This window comes from Gopherus evgoodei, unplaced genomic scaffold, assembly GCF_007399415.2.
Source record: "Gopherus evgoodei ecotype Sinaloan lineage unplaced genomic scaffold, rGopEvg1_v1.p scaffold_104_arrow_ctg1, whole genome shotgun sequence".
Classification (NCBI taxonomy): Eukaryota; Metazoa; Chordata; order Testudines; family Testudinidae; genus Gopherus; species Gopherus evgoodei.
In genome coordinates this window covers 113,033-129,466 of record NW_022059767.1, presented here as the reverse complement: position 1 = coordinate 129,466, position 16,434 = coordinate 113,033, and positions in this window count along the sequence as shown.

The following is a 16,434-nucleotide window of genomic DNA, read 5'->3' as shown; positions in this document are numbered from 1 at the left end:
AAAAAAAAAAGCTGAACGAGCTCCATGGTTGCTGTGCTATGGTGTCTGTCAGGGCAATCCAGGGAAAAAGGGCGCAAAATGATTGTCTGCTGTTGCTTTCCCGGAGGAAGGAATGACTGACGACATTTACCCAGAACCATCCGCGACAATGATTTTTGCCCATCAGCCACTGGGCTCTCAACCCAGAATTCTAAAGGGCGGAGGAGACTGCGGGAACTATGGGATAGCTATGGAATAGCTACCCAAAGTGCAATGCTCAGGAAATCGACGCTAGCCTCAGACCATGGAAGCACACGGCTGAATTAATGTGCTTAGTGTGGCCGCATGCACTCGACTTTATACAATCTGTTTTATAAAACCGGTTTATGTAAAATCGAAATAATCCCATAGTGTAGATGTACCCTCAGACACTGGTTTTGAGCTCTAAGGAGCTGGACGGTGGCCTCCAATGGCCAAAGGAAGAGCATCAGACCAGAGGTCTGAAACTGGCAGTGTTTCCAAGAGCCCCAGAACTAGTGACGATGAGACTCTATCCAGGCGCAATTAGCTTGGAAGTACATGGCACACAGTAACTGGGTCTGCTTTCACGAGATGGGTGCATGTATAACTGGGTACCGGGCCAGACTGTAAAAGCTAGCTGGTCTGGCTTTTGTTTGGTTTTATCAGGTGGTCAATTTGGTTTTAGGGTGTTTTTTCCCCTTTTTGGGAGGAAGGGAAATGATTGGTTACATGGGCGTTTCAGTAATTTGTCATGTATTCGGGAGGTCAATGTGTTATCTCTTTGACTGGGTTTTCTGAGAGATCGGAAGGTTTGCTTTCCACAGTGATGAAGGGGTGGAAATGAGTTCTGTAGCTCTCTGGAGGACTGAATTCCTGCTAAAATGATTCTTTTAATGCAACTAAGATTGTATTGTATTAGTAATGATGTGTTAGGGCACCTTGGGCCTTGGATACGTGTCTTTTAATTATTTAAACCTAAAATAAAACTATAGCCACACTGGAGGTGACCAAACACCTGTCTCCCACCTCAGCCCCAGAGCAATTCACCAACCGGGGAAAGATAGGGGTTTGTCTGCCTAACTCATGTGTGGGATCTGATTCGGTAGGTGTGCTCACAGACCACCCATTGGATCTATTCCATTCAAAATCTGGGTTTGTGTCCTAACCACGGAATGTCTAACCCCTGAGCTGTGGCGTATTCTGGTGTGGAGTTTCCCCAATCTCTCCCATGGAACCTGTTACTCTTTAAATAAATACATAAGGAGTCATTGGGTGAGAGAGCGAGCCAGAGAGGAAAGAATAACTCTGCAGCCTAGTAGTTAGTATACGGTATATAGATAACTAGATGTGAATGGGAACTGATTGGTAGCTTCAGGATGTATCAAAACTCACATTCCTCTGCTTGTGATGGCACCTACCAGTTTTGTCTCCTTTATCTGACACTAGCACTGGTCCCAAACTGTCGTGTGTGTGTGTGTGTGTGTGTGTGTGTGTGTGTGTGTGTGTGTGTGTAATTTCCTCATGAAAAATTTAGACTTTTCATAGAAAACTTCATAAGAGTTTTGTTTGCTTGCTTGTTTGAAATACCAAACCCAATTTTTTTGGGTCAAATTTGCCAAAAACTTTAGAAAATCTCATTGTTTTTGCTCAAAATTTTTGATTATCGGCTTTCAGTTTTCCAGTGAAAACTCAATTCTCTTAAGAAAATTAGACACTTTCTAAAAAAAAAAAAATCATTTAGTTAAAAGTCCAATTTGCCGCCATAAATCTTTTGATGGAAAATGTTTAACCAGACGTAGGTACTACTGTTTTTCAAGTTCTGGCAGTTCTCTTTACTGAGCACGAAGTGTGAATGGTGTACAGAGTACAGTGCTATGATGTTGTGAAGATGTATCTCTTTTTATACACTAACCAACAGAGTCTGACACCATTATTCATGTTGAGAATTTCCTTTTCCCATGGGCAGTCCCATTAAAATCCAACATGATGAAAGGTGGTCAAATCTGTGGCAAAATCTGTCTCAAAGTGTATATCCAGTGTCATTCATACCTATTGAATTGTATTTCCCTTAGTCCTGTGGAGACGACACCACCTTGGAAAATCAGCTGCAGTTCTGCCAAGTATGATCTAGAGCCAGTTGTAAATTGCATCTTCAATTACACTTGAGCAATGGGGGTAGTTTGTATTGTGCTGTTTCCATTAAAGCATGACTTGCCAGGACCTCTTCCTCACACAGGGCACAACATTATAGACTCATAGACTCATAGGTCAGAAGGGACCAATATGATCATCTAGTCTGACCTCCTGCACAAGGCAGGCCACAGAACCCCACTCATCCAATTTTATAACAACCCCTAACCCAGGACTGAGTTATTGAAATCCTCAAAATTGGTTTGAAGACCTCAAGCTGCAGAGAATCCACCAGCAAGCGACCCGTGCCCCACGCTACAGGGGAAGGCGAAAAACCTCCAGGGCCCCTGCCAATCCGCCCTGGAGGAAAATTCCTTCCCGACCCCAAATATGGCGATCAGCTAAACCCTGAGCATGTGGGCAAGACTCACCAGCCAGCACCCAAGAAGGAATTCTCTGCAGTAACTCAGTTCCCATCCCATCCAACATCTCCCCGCAGACCATAGAGAAGACCTATCTGGTGGTAATCCAAGATCAATTGCCCAAATTAACGATCCTATCATAACATCCCCTCCATATACTTATCAAGCTTTGTCTTAAAGCCAGAAAAGTCTTTTGCCCCTACTACTTCCCTCGGAAGGCTGTTCCAGAACTTCACTCCCCTAATGGTTAGAAACCTTCGTCTAATTTCAAGTCTAAACTTGCTAATATCCAGTTTATACCCATTCGTCCTCATGCCTACATTAGTACTAACCTTAAATAATTCCTCTCCCTCCCTAACATTAACCCCCCTGATATATTTATATAGAGCAAGCATATCCCCCCGCAGCCTTCTTTTGGCCAGGCTAAACAAGCCAAGCTCTTTGAGTCTCCTTTCATAAGGCAGTTTTTCCATTCCTCGGATCATCCTAGTAGCCGGTCTCTGAACCTGTTCCAGTTTGAATTCATCCTTCTTGAACATGGGACACCAGAACTGCACACAGTATTCCAGATGAGGTCTCACCAACGCCTTATATAACGGTACTAACACCTCCTTATCCTTGCTGGAAATACCCCACCTGATGCATCCCAAAATCGCATTTGCTTTTTTAACAACCGTATCACATTGGCGACTCATAGTCATCCTGCTATCAATCAATACCCCAAGGTCCTTCTCCTCCTCTGCCACTTCCAACTGATGCGCCCCCAACGTACACCTAAAATTCTTATTATTAATTCCTAAGTGCATGACCTTGCACTTTTCACTATTGTATTTCATCCTATTTCTATTACTCCAGTTTACAAGGTGGTTCAGATCTTCCTGAATAGTATCCCTGTCCTTCTCCGTGTTAGCAATACTCCCCAGCTTTGTGTCATCCGCAAACTTTATTAGCACATTCCCGCTCTTTGTGCCAAGGTCAGTAATAAAAAGGTTAAATAAGATCGGTCCCAAAACCGATCCTTGAGTGACTCCACTAGTGATCTCCTTCCAGCCTGACAGTTCACCTTTCAATACGACCCGCTGGAGTCTCCCCTTTAACCAGTTCCTTATCCGCCTTACAACTTTCATATTCATCCCCATCTTTTCCAATTTAACTAACAGTTCCCCATGCGGAACCGTGTCAAATGCCTTACTGAAATCTAGGTAAATTATATCTACCACATTTCCTTTATCTAAGTAATCCGTCACCTTCTAAAAGAAGGAGATCAGATTGGTTTGACACGATCTACCTTTAGTAAATCCGTGTTGCAATTCGTCCCAATTACCATTGACCTCTATGTCCTTAACTACTTTCTCCCTTAAAATTTTTTCCAAGACCTTACATACTACAGACGTCAAGCTAACAGGCCTATAATTACCCAGATCACTTTTATTCCTTTTCTTAAAAATAGGAACTACATTAGCAATCCTCCAGTCATACGGCACAACCCCCGAGTTTATCGATTGCTTAAAAATTCTCGCTAACGGGCTCGCAATTTCACGTGCCAGTTCCTTTAATATCCTCGGATGGAGATTGTCCGGGCCCTCCGACTTCGTCCCATTGAGCTGTTCAAGTACGGCCTCTACCTCAGTTGCGGTAATATCCACTTCCATATCCACATTCCCGTTTATCATCCCTCCATCATCGCTAGACTCCTCACTAGTCTTATTAAAAACTGAGGCAAAGTACTTGTTTAGATGTTGGGCCATGCCTAGGTTATCCTTAACCTCCATTCCATCCTCAGTGTATAGCGGCCCCACTTCTTCTTTCTTTGTTTTCTTCTTATTTATGTGGCTGTAGAACCTTTTACTATTGGTTTTGATTCCCTTTGCAAGGTCCAATTCAATGCGGCTTTTAGCCTTCCTCACTTTATCCCTACATGTTCTGACCTCATCAAGGTAGCTTCCCTTACTGATCCTGCCTTTCTTCCACTCCCTGTAAGCTTTCTGCTTTTGTCTAATCCCCTCTCTGAGTTGCTTGCTCATCCAGTTTGGCCTACAACTCCTGCCCGTGGTTTTTTTCCCCTTTCTTGGGATGCAAGCTTCCGACAGTCTCCACAGCTGCGACTTAAAGTAATTCCAGGCCTCCTCCGCATTTAAATCCACTAGTTCCTCCGTCCAATCCACTTCCCTAATTAATTTCCTTAACTCTTTAAGATTAGCCCTCGAGAAGTCGAAAACCCTAATCCCAGATCTACATTTGTTTATCTTTCCATCTAGTTGAACTGAATCAGCTCATGATCACTCGAACCAAGGTTGTCCCCTACCACCATTTCTTCTACGAGGTCCTCACTGCTCACCAACACCAAATCTAAAATGGCATCCCCTCTCGTAGATACTTCAACTAATTGATGAAGAAATCCATCCGCTATCACATCCAGAAAAATCTGACTCCTATTATTCTTGCAAGCACTCGTCCTCCAGTCTATATCCGGGAAGTTGAAGTCCCCCATAATCACACATTTCCCCTTTGTGTTTACTTCATTAAAGACATTAAAGAGGTCTCTATCCATATCCAAATCAGATCCCAGTGGTCTATAGCACACCCCAAGCACTATCTCAGAGAAAGCTCTAGTTGCTTTTTTACCCAGTGTGATTTTTGCCCAGACAGACTCTGTCTTATCCATTCCATCGCTTCTTATTTCTCTACAGTTAATTTCATCATTGATATACAAGGCTACTCCACCACCTTTGCCTTTCTTCCTGTCTTTTCTAAACAGCATATAGCCTTCAATACCCGTGCTCCAGTCACGAGTACTATTCCACCAGGTTTCGGTTATCCCTATAATATCCGGTTTCACTTCCTGCACCAGTAGCTCCAGTTCCTCCATCTTGTTACCTAGGCTCCTCGCATTATTGTACAGACATTTTAATTTTTGGCGTTTGACGTCAGTGACATTCTTTCCCCCGTCATGCACAGACCTTCTACCACCAGCATCACCCGTTACTCTGGTTTCTACTCCACTATTCCTCCTTGGATTAATTCTTTGGACCGCAAGGGTATCCCCTCTCACTTTTTTTTCTTCCCTCTCCAGGTTATATTCCGGTGTGGAGATCTCCTGAACATCTCCCAACCATCTCCCCCAACTTCCTAGTTTAAAGCTCTCTTGATGAGGTCGGCGAGCCTACATGCTAGAATTCTATTTCCCTCCTTGCTTAGATGAAGTCCATCCTGAGCGAACAGTCGTCTATCCGTAAACGCTTCCCAGTGACCGTACATCCCAAAGCCCTCCTTATAACACCACTGCCTGAGCCATCTGTTGATAGCCATAATCTTGTCACTCCTTCGTCGCCCCGTTCTAGGAACGGGCAGAATCCCACTGAAGATCACCTGAGCCTCGATTTCTTTGAGCGTCTTCCCCAGTCTGGCATAGTCCTCCTTGATACAGTCCAGCGAGTAACTAGCCGTATCATTCGTTCCCACATGAAGGATAATCAACGGATTCTTTCCTGCTCCCGCTAAGATCGTATTCAGCCTCAGGCCCACATCCTGTATCTTAGCCCCTGGCAGACAGCACACCCTTCTGTTCTCCCGATCAGGTCTAGTTACAGGCCTGTCTACTCTTCTCAGTAAAGAGTCTCCAATCACGTAGACTTGCCTTTTCCTGGCGACAGTGCGATTCTGCAGTCTATCCCCCACAGCAGCTGGCCGTAATTCCTCTCGATTTGTATTCGCCCTTACAATCCTCCTTGGGCTCGTACTTGGTGTCGCCTCCATTGACTCCTCCCCTCCTTCTGCAGGACTAGCTGCTCGCCTCTTCTTCCTCGCCCTTTCTCCTTCAGCAGCCTGCTGTGCTCCATCTTCATTTTCCAACTCAGCAAACCTGTTCCTGAGTTCTATTTCTCCATCGCTTGCCCGTCTTTTCCTCTGCCTGGTTCTCCTAGTCACATGCTTCCACCGTCCACTTTCGTCACCCAGCAGCCCCTCCTCAGAGTCCTTTGGTCCTGCTTCTATCCGCTCGTCTGAGCTTGTCCCCTGTGCCTCATCATGTCTGTGTTCCATCATCTGCTCAAATCCCCTTCTAAACTCAGCCAGAGTTTCCACTTACATCTCCAGTCCCCTTACCTTTTCCTCGAGCAGCTCTATCAGGCAGCACTTCATGCAGATGAAACTCCTTTCAGGTGCCCCCTCTAGGACCATGTACATGCCGCAGCTACCGCATCCGGTCATCCTCAGTGTGTCTGCACCTGCTACCTCCGCCTCCATCATATCGTTCCAACTCTGTGCCTGGCAATCCACGCCTCACACCGCACCGCAGGCCACCAACAAGCGCTGGGCTGCTGGCAGACCCCTGCCTCTTCCCTAGTCTGCCTTCCTGGTTTCTTTGCCTCGGTCTCCCCTGCAACCTCCCCCTGGAAACTCCCACTGAAACTCCCCTGTTAGCCGCTCTGTTCGCCGCCTCCTGTGCCGCTGCATGGGGGGCTGTGTAGGCAACCACAAATTGGGCATATTCCAACTTTAACCATATATATATACAAGGTTATATATATATACCATATAACAGTGGTTTGGATACAATTTAAATATATTGTGAAAGCAATCAGTGGAAGATTACGGGCCAATTAGGAGCCCCTGGAAAAATCCCCTCCCTGCTGTGGCCCTGAGGAACTCTTGCTCCCCGTTGTGGCACTGGCACAGAGCTTCTCCAATCTTATGGCTGCAGCGGGGTGGGGGGGTGCTCCTGGAAAGGAGCGAGTAGGAGTCGGAGCCATGGGGAAAGAGGCGGAACAGGGTGGGGCCATGGGTGGAACGGATGGAAAGGGGCCATGGTTCCGGTGCTGGGGCCCCTCCACTTGCTCCGGCCCAGGGCCCCAGGTGACCCTAAGTCATCTCTGAAAGCAATGATCCAATGTTCACAGCTTCATAGGGTTTAAGTCCAGAATGGACCATTAGATAACCCACTTTGACCGCCTGTATGTTGTAGCCCACTAATCTTCACCCACATACCCCTGCATTGAGTCAAATGACTTAGTTAAACTCACTATTTCAGTCTTTGGGAGACTAAACCACAGGCAGAGAACAGGAGCGACCAAGGTGCCACCAATACCCCAGATTTCTGCAATAGCAGAGAATTGCCACACTACAGAGGAAGGTGAAAAACACCCAACATCCCTGCCAGTCCTACCTGAGAGAAAATTTCTTCCCAAACCCAAATCCAGCGAACAGTTAGACCCTGAGCATATGAGCAAACACACATGAGAACATAAGAAAGGCTATACTGGGGCAGACCAACAGTCCATCTACTGCAGTGTTCTGTCTTCCAACAGTGACCACTGTCGGATGCATCAGAGTGAATTAACACAACAGGGCATTTTCAAGTGATCTACCCCCTGTGGTCCAATCCCAGCTACTGGCAGTTGGAGGTTTATGGAGACCCAGAGCATGGGGTCACTTCTTTGACCATCATGGCTATACCCATTGATGGACGTATCCTCCAGGAACTTATCTAGTTCTTTTTTTAACCCATTTGTACTTTTGGCCTCCACAACATCCCCTGGCAATGAGTTCCACATGTTGACTGTGTGTTGTGTGAAGAAGTACTTCGTTTTGCTTGTTATAAATCTGCAGTATATTAATTTAATTGGGTGACCCCTGGTTTTTGTGTTATGTGCAGGGGTAAATAATACTTCTCTATTCAGTTTCTCCATACCGGCAATAATTTTATAGACATCTCTTACATCATATCCCCCTTTAATCACCTCTTTTCTAAGCTGAACAGTCCCAGTCTTTTTAATCCCTCCTCATATGGAAGCTGTTGCATATCCCTAATCATTTCTGTTGCTCTTCTTTGTACCTTTTCCAATTCTAATATATCTTTTTTGAGGAGGGTGAACAGAATTGCACACAGCATTGGAGGTGTGGGCATACCATGGATTCATACAGTGACATTCTGGTATTTGCTGTTTTTTTTATCTCTCTCTGTCAAAACGGTTCCTAAAATTCTGCTAGCTGTTTTGACTGCCGCTACACATTGAGCCAGGAGACTGAAAGCCCTGTGAGCTCTGTCTCTAACCGGGGCTCAGCTCCCGGCTCTGCAGCAGGGAGCCTGGGATCCCTGAGAGCCCTGGCTCGAGGCAGGGGTGTCAGGGTTTCCAAGCTCCCTACCTTGAAGCTGGGAGCCTGGGATTCATGGGATGAGCTCCCAGAGCCCATGGCTCTAGGGCAATTTCAGCTTGTGGCCTGCAGCTGGGATTCTGGGACCTGGTGTGTCAGATACTTTAGAACTCACAACTGATGAATGGGGCAGAGGGAAGGATCAGCATTGATAACATTGACTGAGAAAGGATGTAGTGCCAGCATCCATGTCATCAGGCAGCTCAGCACCTAAGTCCAGGCTGCAGGGACACCCTTATCTGTGTTGGAGACCCACAGCTGGGAGCCCCTCTCCTGGACTCAGCTGGCTTGGGCACCATAAGCCATTTCCTGCCAGAAGTAATCAGGCCAGGGGAAACCTCTCTTTTCGCCTACAGTCAGTGGTTAGGGCACTCTCTGGGATGTGGGAAACACTTAGTTGGGGGGATTAACCACGAGACAAGGGACTACTCTGACTAGGGTGACCAGATGTCCCAATTTTATAGGGACAGTCCCAATTTTCAGGTCTTTTTCTTATATAGGCTCCTATTACCCACACCCTGTCCCGATTTTTCACACTTGTTGACTGGTCACCCTAACTCTGACACACTGGTCTCTGCAGCTGAGCTGTGTGCAGCAGACTTTGCATTTCACTTCCAGGAAGAAGAAGATGTGACCACATCCATTTTCAAGGGGCTTCCAGGACTCACCCCAGGAGCCCTGCCCAGCTCAGATCCAGGCTTCCCTACCTGTGCCTTTCTGCAGTGTTGGCAAACTAAAGGAAGAGAAAAGATGAAGAAGCAGCAAGGCCGAGTCAGCTGATTTCAGTGGTTGGACGCAGGATCCCTCGGTGCTAACCTCAGGAATGCAGAGAAGACACACATTTTCCCTACATATTGAGCGAGGGCACCCTTCATTTTCTGTAGATCTCCCCTGTGCATGTGGCCTGTACTCCACATTCACGATCTCTGGTGTATCTACCATACAGCAAGCACCAGTCCCACAGCTGCTTCACTCATACGTGTGCAACATAACAGAGGGCGAAAGGCAGGGAACGGACGTGTCTGAGGAGACAGGGGCTTAAACCTGATCCTGGCTTGGACCATGCTCTAGAGACTTCTATCTCACTCGTGCTGCTGTGCAGGAGTAGCTATGGGGCTGAAGCCTCCTGTTACTATAGGATCAGGGCTCCTCGTTTTCCCTATGCTGCTCATCTCCTCTTGCCTAGTGCTGATTCACGTGACCGCTCACATCCGCCCACCACAGGGACTGGAACATCTGCAGCAGATCAGTTGCATCTACTGCACTGTAGCCTGTTCTTTATATGGCCCCACTGGCTCTCCTCACTCCCAAACAAACGGCCACGTGGCCATTGAATGGCACAAGCATACACTGCCCAGCTGCCTGGCTGGGCAGAGGCAGAGAACCAGGGAGCTCAGCCTCCAGCAGCCCACCTGGAAGGTTCTTGCTAATTTCACTTTTTGGCTACAGGGTAAACGTGAACATCAGCAAGCACCTTCCAGGCAGGCAGGGAGGGAACTGTCATTGCAATTTTCCTGATGGAAAATCAATTGTATTTTCCATTTTGAACTTTTTTGAGGGTATTGGGGACTGGGCCTCTAAGGGCTGAGCTTCCCACATGGAGAATTTGGGAAGAAGGGGCACATTGAGAAGCTCTTGTTGTTATGCTCAGACAGCTGGAACTGGACACAGAATGAAGCAGAGCTCTTGCAGGCTACTTCAGCACAGAGGAACACCTCAATATTCTCATGGAAAAGTTTGATTTTGTGAAGGGAATTTTAAATTAGAAAATCGTTCCAGTGGAGAATTCCCAACCAGCTGTACCCAGAACTCACGGAGAGCCGATGGACTCCAGTGGGAAGAAGATTAGGGTATAGCTGGCATATAGCATCTAGGTTTACTCGGGCTGAGAGACGAAACATTCCCCTTAGCAGGAATGTGTTCATATGACAGAAAAGCACAGATGGGCCCCAACCAAGACTCTAATCCATGCTGAGATCCCAAATTCCTCAACATTCTAGAGAGGAGTTCTGGATCTGGGGTCCTGGATCTGCTCCATCAGTACAAAACCCACCACTAGCTGGATGGGCAGATAATGTCCCCATTGCTGGTTGGCACAATCTCTGTGGAGATGCAAGTCATGAATGTGTTTGCTTCTTGTGGAGATGGATTACCAGGAGCGCTCCAGCTGCAGAGCCCAGGCGCTCTATGTGCCTTGCCAGTGTGGACACATAGTGAGTTAGAGTGCCCAGGGTTGCTTTAATGCACTGTAACTTGCAAGTGTAGTCAAGCCCTAAGAGTTCTAGTTCCCCAACAGGTCGTATTCTCCTAACCCAAGATACACAGTCTAATGAAAAACTCTGGCTCATCTCAACCCTGTTCAAAAGATAAAACAAAATAAAATATGTCCATTGCTGAGTCCTCCTTCCAGTCCTTTGCAACAGAGGTGCGGATTCTCATAATCTGGTTCCCAGCAGAAATCAATTAGTCAGGTCTGCCTCCTGGTTTGAGATCCTCCAGTGAAATGTGTAAATGAGCCAGCAGGTCTGTTGTAAACATACACAAAAATATTTTTTGACTGAAAATTAAAAATCCCAGATATCAATTTATTATTTTTGTTTTCAGTAAAAAAGTTTGGTTTTTATCCAAAACTATTTGGTTTTCAGATTAATATCTTTGGTTTGTGCATGTTTAAAACTGAAAGAAAACAAAAAGTCCTACCTGACACCTGCAGGCAACCAGCTCAAGTCGTTTGATTAGATGTGTGTAGGTTGTTTGTTGCTTTGAAATCTATTTTTAAATGTTTGTTCCAATTGCTAAAAAAATACATTTTGTTTTAAGGTGGGTGTTGGTCAATGTCCTGGTCACTGGTGCCTGAAGTCCAGCTGGAGCTGCAGGGTGATAAGTGGTTGGTATGTGAGATATATGCGGGTTAGAGTAACTAGATCCTGGTCTGAGAGTGGAAGGAGTGTGAGATTCTTCTCTGAGTCAGATGAGGGCACGAGGCTCAGCAGCTTGCAGATCCAGGAATTAAACATAGAACTCACAATCCACATGGTCTAGCCAGCATGTCTTCTAATAAATCAGAGGAGCCCAAGTGATTGCAATGGACATAGGGACTTTCGCTAGGGCATTTGGGACTCCACCATCTGAGCCAAGCAAGTGTACCTCTGGGAAGGAGCTGAATCCTTAATAATATGAACACAGGTTAAAGGGGACCTACCAGAAACTTTCAACCCTATCATCTGCAGTCTGAGGAACAAAAAGGTGAAGGGGACCTTCAGAAAAATTGTGCTGCAGAATTTAGGCATGATCTAAACTGTCATTTTCACAACCTATGGATGTTTGGCACCCAACTCCTATTGGCAGATCAGTGCCTAATTTCTTTAGGCCACTTTGAATATCTTAGACCAGATCTCAACAGAATTATGAAGATTGCCTACAATCTTAACTGGATTTATTAACAATCTCTTTGCCTGGGCCTTTCCACTTTCCCAGCATCACTCAGGATTTCACAACACTGGACCTGAAAAAATTCTTGTGAAGCTGGAGGTAGGAAGTTTGAGAAGGGACTTTTATCATTGGGGCCCTTATGGTCCAACTGTGTTTGAAGATTTTTGGCATGTTTTCAAAATGAAATGCTCCTCTCTCATAGTTCCCCCGTCTTTATCTGCAGAGAGCCCCTCCCAAAATGCAGACCACTCAGAAAATACTTTGTGCACAACCAAGTATTCAAGGTTGGAGGCAGGGTAAAGCAGCTGTGAAGACATTGTTTGAACTGAGACTCTCTTCTCAGTCTGAAATATCATTACACTGCATAGCTGAGGCTCTAATGTTGGAACTAATCCTTGACCAAATATGCAGTCTGGCTGAGATTTTCAAAGAGATTAAGGGAGTTAGGCACCCTCATCCAACTGTGATTTGGGTGCTTATTTCCCTTCGCTTCCTTCCCTAGCCTTCCTTGTTGCCAGATGACAACACTATTGTGGCTTTGGAAGTATTGGCCATCACTTGAGGTGAAGAAAACTTGTTCTACAAAGTGTGAAAAGGAGCAAATTTCAGAACCTCTGAAATCAGGCAGAAGAGAAGAGAGGTTTGTGCACAAGGATACACATGCACATTTGTGTGTATACACACATCAATTAACATAAACATCCTGGCATAGTCTATATAACGATTGCAATTATGCATCACTATATTGTCCACATCTGGTTCCACAGGGAAGCATTTACGTCAGTAAGTTTTCTGAGGAAAGCTGTCCCACATTGACCTGAATTATATGGTGTTTTCAGGAAAGAATAAGTCGAATCACAACTTTTTTATTGTGGGAGATTGTTATTCCCTGCCCAGTTCAAAGATTTTCATAAATATAAATGAGTCCCAAACTTTTAAACCCAACCCATTATTATTATGGACAATTTTGTGTCTCCAGAGCTCTGCTCTTAGCAATGCCCAGTGTGACTTGAGTTGTTTTTACCCAAATGTAATTGCATTTAGTGAAACAGCCTCATGAGTCTCTGGGGGGAAATGAATCCCATCGTGATGAAGCATAGTTTACCTTTCTGAGGGATAATGGTTGGTTATAATGCACAGCCCTTGCCAATAGTCACCCTTTTCTTAAAGAACTAGCTGTCCGACTCCGTCTTGACACAATCTAGTGGTTGCTTCAAATCTCTCACATTAGGTATCATCTGCTGATATCTACTGGCCAATATGCTCAGCCCGGGTGGTCACTTTCCAATATAACCGCTCATTTAGCAACCTTTCCTTTTGCCCCCCAATCAAATATTATGGGCTAAGTTCGCCATTGGTGTAAAATAGGGTTGCTCCATTGAAGATAACAGACCGGATTACCATCTGGTTTAAATTGACCTAGCTCCAGTGGAGTCAGTGGGCCACATTCTCCTCTGGTGTAAATTGATGTAGCTCCATTGGATCAGTGGGGCAGACCCAGCTGCTGGGAATCAGCCATAGCTCCACTTGAGTCAATGGCCCAGATCCCCAGCTGCAGGAAACGGGTGTAGTAGCCCCACTGAAATTAACGGAGCTACATCAGCTTACTAGAACTGAGAATCTACCCCTGCAGCTGCTCCTTTTGTATCCCTTGTTTTCTGCAGCAATCTAGAGGTCTTTATACAGTATGGCTGCCCCTTTGCAGCCCCAGAAGTTCTGCTGACTTCTTTCCCCTTTATACAATGTAGCTGCTTCTTTCTCACTGCATATTAATCATCCAGTACAATATACATGCTAAGTTCTCCTCAGGGACCCAGTTCAGCCATGCACCTGCCTTTAGATAGTATAGCTGCTCTGTTCTCCTTCCTTCCCAGCCTGAGGCAGCAAGCTCTGGTGGATCAGGCACTGGAGATGTAGATTTGTGACTTCACTCTGCCATGTATCTACTGTGTGGCCTAGGGAAATTACCTCACTTCTCTGTGCCTTGGTTTCTCTTCTCATTTTTTGTTTCCTTTCTGTCTTTAGACTGTAAAGCCATTGAGTCAGGATCATCTCATCCTGTGTGTACAAGCCTGGCGAGCACAATATGGCTGTGATCTTGAATAGGGCATGAAATCACAGCCGTGATATACATAAATACTACTATTAATTGTCCCTTCAGGCCCTCCGGAACTTTTCATCCGGCCCCTCCACCAGGGACCCACCCAGCCATTCCACCACTTTACCATGAGCCGGCTGCACAAATTGCAGCCGGCTCATTTCCAGATCATGCCAAGGAAACATCTGTACACGCTCATGCTCCACATCTTTAACACCCTTATCCTCACCTCCAGCCCCATCAGGAAGTGCTGGGACCTTCTACCACCTCTAGAGGTTGAGGAACCATGGTGGGCCAGCCTATACTCCACTCTAGTCCCGAAGTCCACTGGGGATATCTCTTATTGGCTCCTTCATGGAGCCCTGAGCACAGGCATGTTCTTGGCGCAGTTCACTCGCATCTCGGACACCTGCCCCTTCTGAGGCGTGAAGGAGACCCTGGCGCACGTGCATCTGGATTGCACCAGGTTGCAGCCCCTATTCTGGCTCCTTCAGGACCTCCTGCTGAGGTTCTGGCTGCATTTCTCCCCACACTTGTTTATATTTGCACACCCTATCCATGGCCCGACTAAGTCCTGAGACCTCCTTGTCAGCCTCCTTCTGGCCCTAGCCAAAGTAGCCATCTACAACACCAGGAGGAAGATGCTGGACAAGGGGGTGCTCTGCGACTGTGGGGCCTATTTCCACTCCTCCCTGGCCTCATGCATCTGGGCAGAGTTCCTCTGGGCAGTGTCCACTGGCTCCCGTGATGACTTTGAGGAGCACAGGCGCTGTCTGGGGTTCTCTCCTGGGTGTCCTTGTCAGATTCCCTTTGTTTAGCCCTGTGACCTCACTCCTGTGCCTGTTATATCTTCTGTTGTTCCCCATAATTAATTGAGATCCAAGACCTTGTGGATCCTCCCCTTAGGCTGGGGAAGGTCTTTTAGAGCCCGCCCACTTCCAGGATCCGAATACCTTCCTTCCTGCACTCTTCTGTAGCCATCTGGTCTGACCCTGTCACAATATTAAAATGCAAAAACAGGTCTGTAAAACCCTTAGAGATGTTTTAGAAAGCCCCAAAGATCACAAGGGCTACCAGCTCTCATTTTTCATATCATTGCGTCTGATCTTTTTATACTTAATTCACTCTAATAATTCTTTTGAAATCAAATGAACACAGTGCATGATTAAAGGGTACTTGCATGAGAAACAGGCTGAATGCTAACATCAACAGAAGTAACAAATAGATTTGGTTGAATAATGGATTTTTCAGTTATTGGCAATTTTGAAAAATAATATAAAAATCATTTCAGGTGGAACGAGAAACAACATTTTAAAAAAAATTGGTGAATAGGAAAAAAAAAGAATTGAAACAAAATAAAACATTTTGTTTTATTTTCACCCTCCCGTTCCCCCCACCCCCACAAATGTTTTGAATTTCAGGAATTTTGACAAGAGCAAGGAGAAGGAGGGCTAAATTCACAAAATGGCTAAAGAAGGCACCACATCCCTTGAAAGTTTAGCTCTGTGCTTAGGACGCTCACCTGGACTGTGGGAGACACACATAAAATTCCCCCCTCTGCCTGATGAAGAAACAACGTTTGCACAGTGGTCTCCCACATTGTAGAAATGTGCCCTGAGAGCCAAGCTAAATCTTATAAGGGAGGCAACTCCACTATGAACAGCTGCTCCTCCTCCACCTTTTTATGAATCCTTTGGCATTTGTCAAAATGCCTGAAAGTTTAAACAAATTTTCTTGGGACAAAACAAAATTCTTCATTTTGACACTACTATATGTTTTTCAAAATTCCACGAGCTACCTAAATATCTTTAAAACTTTAGCTCTGGACACCTAAATAGATTTTAAAAACTGGTCCTAAATGATTTAAGAGTCCCACCAACTTTCAATAGGACCTAGGCTCCTACATCACCTACACACTTTTGAAACTTTTCACGTTAAATCCCACGGAATTCACTAAGGTCCCTACTCTAGTGACCTCCTTCCATGACTGGCAGATAACTGTAAAATGCAACTGCAGCCCTAAGGAACAGCTTCTCATGTCCCCCCATGTTGGTGTTAGGTGCGAAATTCTAAATGAAAGAGTCATTGATTTTACATATATACAAACACAGATCTGAAAGCACTTTTCAAAGCAGGTTAATATTAAAACTTTTTGAAAACTTTTCAGTGAAACTGTGTACAGCTGGAAAGTGCAAGTTC